This window comes from Rattus norvegicus, chromosome 8 (assembly GCF_021556685.1).
Source record: "Rattus norvegicus strain SHRSP/BbbUtx chromosome 8, alternate assembly SHRSP_T2T, whole genome shotgun sequence".
NCBI lineage: Eukaryota > Metazoa > Chordata > Mammalia > Rodentia > Muridae > Rattus > Rattus norvegicus.
The window spans coordinates 59,047,308-59,054,985 of record NC_141541.1 but is presented as its reverse complement, the minus strand read 5'-3'; positions in this window follow the sequence as shown (position 1 = coordinate 59,054,985).

Below are 7,678 nucleotides of genomic sequence, written 5' to 3'. Positions count from 1 at the left end.
CATGTGACTCTCAACACAGCTTTTCCATTGTGCCACATATATGTAAATTCCTCAACACAATACAACACACAATATAGCGAAATGTTTCAATGTTAGATAAACTTTTATTTTCACATATCTAAAGGTATTATTTATCAATAAAATTACTGTTGCTGGTGGTAATTTTAGTGAGTAAAATGTGCTTAGAGACTAGATGATTGGCTTAGTTGTTAAAAGCAGACCCTAGAGCTAAGCAGATGTGATTCAGATTCTGGATTCTACCATATGCTTGCCTCATTCCCTTGAGCAAATTGTATTATCTCACTAAGCTTTGATCCATCTGTAAAAAGTGGATCACAGTAGTAAGTCGTAAAAGGATTATTGGGTGGATCAATGGTAGCTGATAGTAAAAATAAAAGCTATGCTCACATGCACGAACTTGAATATCATCGATTTGTGACAGGCCCAATCATGGCCAATTTTATTTATATATTAATGCAGGTAAATATGCATACTTATAAATTATGTTTCTCCTCACTGTTATTAAAACAAGTACCCGATAAAAAACAACCAACCAGTCCAAGAAACAGAACATCAACGTCGTCACGTCACTTACTCGTGCCTCTATGCTTTCCTCTAATCTAGTCCTCAACCTTCTCTTTCTTCTCACATGCTTTTATATTGTGTTTTAAAGTTATGGCTCTGTCATGTATTTATATTCCTAAATATTATATCGTCTAACTTCATTTGTTTTTAACATTTATTTTTTAAAGTAGGTCATGGGGCCTGAATTGATGGCCCAGCAGTTAAGAGCATTTCCTACTCTTCCAGAGGACCAGAGTGTGGTTTCCAGCAGCCACGTCATGTGACTCCCAAACACAATTCCAAGTTCAGGAGAACTGATGCCCTTTGCTGGCTTCCCCAGTGCCCTCAAACATGTGGCATAAACTTATACAGAAACACGTATCCATTAATAAAAAATTTTTGTTAAAGTAGATCATGTGTCTCCCTTTGGAGCAGTGCCGCTAAGAACATTTCTGTTCATGCTTCCCACTGAACACTGGTTTCCTTGGGTAAATGCACAGAAGCAGCATTTCCTGTGCTATGGGATATAGAAATGGCTGATAATAGATAATGTCAAGCTTTGCAGAGTGGTTTTGTCTATAAACACTTTTACGAGTGCTACAAAAGACATGCTGCTAATTCGTAGTCTCTCTAAGACTAGATATTGTCACATTTCTTAACGTTTGCCAACTGACTTGCTATAAAACCCTGCTTTGTGATTTAATTTCCTTTCCCAATCAATAATGCAGCTGATCATCTCATACACATGTATGTATGATGTATGTATGTATGTATGTATGATGTATGTATGCATGTATTTGAGATAAGATCTCATGCATCCCAGGCTGGCCTCAACTTATGTAGCAGGGAATGATCTTGGATTATTGACTCTCCTGCCTTGACTTCCTAAGTGTTGGGATTACAGGCTAGCATTGCCATGGCCCAGTTTATGGCACACAGGGGTTGAGCCTAGGACTTCATGAACACTCCACAAACACTCGACTATAGCCCCAGACTCACATATTTTTATGAGTCTCAAGTTTTCTTTTCTGTTAAATTTCTATTAATATTTTTACCACTTTTTATCAGGTTGCTGTGCTTTATTGATTTGAAAAGAACATAATCTTCCTATTAATTCTTTGTTGGTAAACTTGGTTACAAACATCCTCTACCAGCTCGTGCTTTCTCCTTTTACCTCTTGATAAGATGATTTTTGCCATTTCAAACTTCTAAATATTAATATAGTCATATTATTCAGACTTATTCATATTTTTCATACTTTTCTGGTATGTGGGGTTTTTTGTTTTGAAACAATCTCATTATGTAACCCTGCCAGACCTGGAATTATGTAGACTGGTTTGGCCTCAAACTCACAATGATTCACTTACTTCTGCCTCCCTAATGCTGTGAAAAAGTGTTAGTCACTAACCAGGTAGTGGGTTTAGGTTCTGTGGTTGTTTGAATGATAATGGCCCATATAGGCTCATGTGTGATGTGTGGGCCCCAGTTGGAAAAACTGGGAAGGATTGGAAGGTGTGACCTTGTTGGAGGAGGTATCACACTGGTACAGGACTTTGAGGTTTTAAAAAGCCCATGCCATTTCCAGTTAAGTCTCTTTGATTCATGCTTGAGATCCATCTTCATGGATCAAAACGTAAGTTCTCTCCAGGCAGAGTGGTATACACCTTCAATACCAGCACTTAAGAGGCAGATACAGGTGGATTTCTATAAGTTCAAGACCAGCCTGTGCTATTTAGAGAGTTCCAGGCCAGCCTGGGCTATGAAGAGAGACCCTGCTTTGAAAAAAAAAAAAAGTAAGCTCTTACTTACTGCTTCAGAACCACGCCTGCCTGCCTGCCTGCCTGCCTGCCTGCCTGCCTGCCTGCCACCATGCTCCCCACCATTGTGGTAAACAACTGTAACCCTCAGAAACTATAAGCCTCTAATAAGCTTTTTAAAAACTTGCCTTAGTCATGGTGTCTTATCACAACGACAGAAAAGTAACTAAGATAGTTTTAGAACTAGAGGTTAAACCTAGAGCTTCATGCATACTAGGGAAGAATTCTCCCAGTAAGTTCTGTAATTAGCCTTTCTTTGTAAAAATACTAATTTTTAATTTTTCTGACTTTATGTGTATGGTACTTAACCTGCATGTATTTCTATGCACCATTTGCATGCCTGGTGCCTACAGGGACCAGAAAAGGATGTTTGATCCCTTGAAAATGGAGTTACAGACACTGGGAGCCATGTGAGTACTGGAAATCGAATCCAGGTCCTCTGAAAGAGCAGCCAGTGCTTTTAACTTCTGAGCATCTCTCCAGTTCCAGCCCTTCTTTCCACTATTTTTTTCCAGACACGGGGATCAAACCCAGGGCCAAGCAAGCAAGCAATCACTGAGTTACATTACTAGCCCTGGGTTTTGTGTGGAAGTCTTTAATAAATTCCTCCCTACTACAAATTTAAAAGGATATGCACCTATGTTTTCTATTAAAGCTCATAAAGTTTTACTTTTAACATTCATTTCCTTAATCTATGTGGAGAATAGATCATCTAATATAATATGAGGTAGGGTCAATATCATTTTTTCTATAATTTCACAAGCCCATTCATTGAAGAGTCCTTTCTTTTCCCACTTGTCTTCCATGCCACTGCATGCAGACACAGGTCAATTGCTGCGCTCTCTATTAGCCTGAGTTTATTTTTATATTTCTGAACAAACATCATTTTCAGGTACTACATCTTCAAATGGCTTCTAATAAAATGCTCTCTGCAAATGATCGGTTTTTAATGCTTTCTTCAAATAGCCATTGTATTTGTTCACATGGATCCAACATAGTTGCTTTGGCTGGCATCGATCATCTCAGTCGATGCTTTCGTTGAAGTAGCTGTGCCTTATTTCTTGGCCTGTAAATATACATTTCTCTGCTGGTTTCAGATACTGTGTCCAAGGAATGGGGAAACACCCCCCCCCAAAAAAAGAAAACAGATGCCAATGTGTGTTAACATCTAGAGAGCTCAAGAGGGAGGAAGGACAGACACCGCGGGAAAGCTCCGTGTGGTGTGACAGGCTACCAGCATTTCTCAGGCTAGGCCTCAAATCACTACAACTCTTCAGATTGCAGCCCCACATTTAGACTCATCATAACCCTACAAATCCCCATGCCCAAGGAGAAGCAGTCTTGGAGGGAAGGCCCTGCTAGATTTTAAATTGCCATTCCTCATGGGTGGAAGGGCAGGAGCAATAGGAGAGTAAATGCCCAAGGTCAGTTAGTCCCTATTAGTATTGGAAATGCCTTTTTGTTATCCTATGACATTTATGCCAGTGGTCTGAACCTCTGCTATCAATTTCCACAGAAGCCTCTTGCCTCAGGTTATAGACACACACACACACACACACACACACACACACACACACACACACACAAATCAGTTCAAAACGAGTTCCTCCAAGATTGATCAATTTTTGAAAAATTCACGATTTTACATAGAGTTGCCCCAGACAAAGTTGTAAAGCAAGTATCCCAAGGGCCTCCTCAATTGTGTTTACCTCGAGGAGCCTCCCACTCTCATCATCGGCTAAAGACTCTGTGCCTGCTTGTGTCCCCCAGACTCACATGTGGGGTCTGTCGGAACATGTCACAGGGGCAGAGCCATGAATGGGATCAATGCTCCTAGACAGAGGCAAGAGAAAGATCCCTCTTCTTTCTCCCACTTCCTGCAGAGGAATTGATAAAGCAGAGGTAAGTCTTCACGAGACACCAGATATGCTAGCAACAGGATCTTATAAGCCTCTAAAGCTAAAAAGAAGTCTGTTTCTAAGATAGGCTTCCTATATATCCCAAGCTAGTCTTGAATTCATAATGCTTTTGACTCTCAGCTCCCTGAATTCTAGGATTTCAAAAATACATCAACATGCCTGTATCAAGTTTCTATTTGTAAATTACCTAACCTAAGGTATTTTGTTATGGCAGTTCCACTGGGCGAAAACTGAATGGCAGAAAGGAAGGAAACTTAGAAGTCATCTTCAGGTATCCATTTTAATAGTTTTAGAAGGCTCTTCCATTTTCCTTGTTTACTCCAAAGGAATAAAAATTATGGACAAAAAGTAGCAGGGTACTGAAAATGTTTTAGCAATATAACCTTCCCAGCTTTCACAACTCACTATGTAAAAATCATATACCTATAAAAATTCTTTACCTATTAGCACTTACCAGCTAATGGCAATTATGTCAACTTTTCCCATTTCAGTCCATGCACACAATGCTCTTCATGATTTAGAACATATTAGACCTCATGTATATGGCTAAGCCACCTCCTCGGCCCATCCCTCTTAATCATTCACTATTAGCAGTCTCAGCTTTTCCTACTGCAAGAAACGCAGAAGACTGTGAGTTAGCTCAATGGAAAAGTGTTTAGCATGCACACAGTCCTGGGTTCAATTCCAAGCACCCAAATAAAACAAAATGAAAAGATACACAGAGAGTGTTTTCACCAGTAAGTCTCTCTTATCCCCGGGCTAGCTCCTACAGATTTTCCACATTGCAGTGAACTGTCATTTCCTGAGGAAAATATCTTGACCTCAAACAAGGCCAGAATCTCTATTATGCAGTGTTTTATTGTGTAGCACTTTTTTCCCAGAGAATTTGCCTTAATTATAATTAATGGATGAAGTGTGTAAGAGAGAAGGAAACTACAAGATACACTAGGAAGCAGAAAGGGAACATTTTTACTCAGTGTTTGAACACATACATAATAAGGACTTTCTCCTTCTGGGCATCAGGTTAGTGATGGAAATTGTGGAGAATGAGGCAACTTCTCCTCTTCAGTCATTCATTCTTGATGTCACCCACAAGGTCTCATCAATACATAAAGCAACTTCTAAGCTAAACATGACAGCACAACTTGATTCCTCAAAACCTTCCATCTCCTCATCTAATCGGTGCTCAGTGTCATCCACAGTCTTATTCCTTATCTTCGCCATGTTAAAATGCTTGTTTTTGCATGTGTGTGTGTAAGTGAGTGCATATATGTGGGTGCCCACAGAGGTCAGAGGAGGCCGCTGGATTCTCTGTAGCTGGAAGCACAGACAGTCTAATGTAGGTACTTGGAGCAGAACACTAGTCCTCTGAAAGAACATCAGGGGTTTTAACCACTGAAGGTAAAAATGAGAACTGAGACAATTTTTCTACCCTCCCTTCACTCCTGTCTTCACACAGACAACAGGATAATGTTTTCAACTCCCCTGTTCCTCTGACATTCTGAAGCATGTCCAGCAAACCCCAGCAGTATTTTAGTCAGACATGTAAGCTACCAAACACTGTTGCAAAACACTCCATGGTCATGTGTACTGATCCTATCAATTCAGTGTTCCCTTGCTGCTACTATGTTTTCTTGGAACTTCTTATGGACCTGAAAGTTTTCTATGGGTCTTAATCAATTTCCAATCCTATAATCAGCAATTTTCAAAGCTGACAATTCATCTAAAGCTTCCTGAATTCCTACTACTACCACATTCTGCTGATAATCCACTTCCTGTATCACAGAGAAAATAAAAACCAAGATTGAATTTCTGCACTGTAAGTTACCCACTTAACTGGGTATGGGGTGGTAGTGGAAGAGACCTTGTCCCCACTTCTCTTCCCCACTGGCATCAAAGGAGGTGAGTTCTCTCTTGTCTGCAGTCTTCTGTTTCAGTCTCCCTGCCTGCTTCAGACTATCTCCAGTCCCCCCTATTTCAACTTTCCCATGTTGCCTCATTCCAAAAATGTTAACCTGTCTAATGTTGGGAACAACAAATGATGAAGAGCAAATTTCCCATTTCTTCTACATCCTTTTCTCTTTTTTATGGATTTTATCTTATTTTTTATTATTGGATATTTTTTATTTACATTTCAAATGTTATTCCCTTTCCCAGTTTCCCATCCATAAGCTCCCTATCTCATCCTCCTCCCCTTCTTCTATAAAGTGTTCCCCCTCCCCAACGACCCTCCCTTCCCGCCTCCCCCACCCTGACATTCCCCTACACTGGAAAGTCCAGCCTTGGCAGGACCAAGGGCTTCTCCTCCCATTGGTGCCCAACAAGGCCATCCTCTGTTACATATGCAGCTGGAGCCGTGGGTCTGTCCATGTGTACTCTTTGGGTAGTGGTTTAGTTCCTGGGAGCTCTGGTTGGTTCTGGTTGGTATTGTTGCTCTTATGGGTTGCAAACCCCTTCAGCTCTTTCAATCCTTTCTTTGATTCCTCTAATGGGGATCTCGTTCTCAGTTCAATGGTTAGCTGCTAGTGTTTGCCTCTATATTTGACATGCTCTGGCTAAGACTTTCAGGAAACAGGTATATCAGGCTCCTGTCAGCATGCAGTTCTTGGCTTCATCCATATTGTCTAGTTTTGGTAACTGTATATATATGGGCTGAATCCCCAGGTTGGGTAGGCTCTGAATGGCCATTCCTTCAGTCTATGCTCCAAACTTTGTCTCCATATCCCCTCCTATGAATATTTTTCTTCCCCCTTTTAATAAAGACTGAGGAATCCACACTTTGGTCGTCCTTCTTCTTGAGCTTAAAGTGATCTGAGGATTGTATCTTGGGTAATTCTAGCTTTTGGTCTAATATCCACTTATCAGTGAGTGCATACCATGTGTGTTTTTTTTGTGATTGGTTACCTAACTCAGGATGATATTTTCTAGGTCCATCCATTTGCCTATGAATTTCATGAAGTCGCTGTTTTTGATAGCTGAGTAGTACTCCATTGTGTAGATATACCACATTTTCTGTATCCATTCCTCTGTTGAAGGGTATCTGGGTAAATAAGGCTGCTATGAACATAGTGGAGCATGTGTCTTTGTTGTATGTTGGAGCATCTTTTGGGTATATGCCCAGGAGTGGTATTAGCTGGGTCCTCAGGTAGTTTAATGTCCAGTTTTCTGAGGAACCTCCAGACTGATTTCCAGAGTGGTTGTACCAGTCTGCAATCCCACCAACAATGGAGGAGTGTTCCTCTTTCTCTACATCCTTGCCAGCATCTGCTGTCGCCTGAGGTTTTTTTATCTTAACCATTCTGACTGGTGTGAGGTGGACTCCAGGGTTGTTTTGATTTGCATTTCCCTGATGACTAAGGATGTTGAACATTTCTTTAG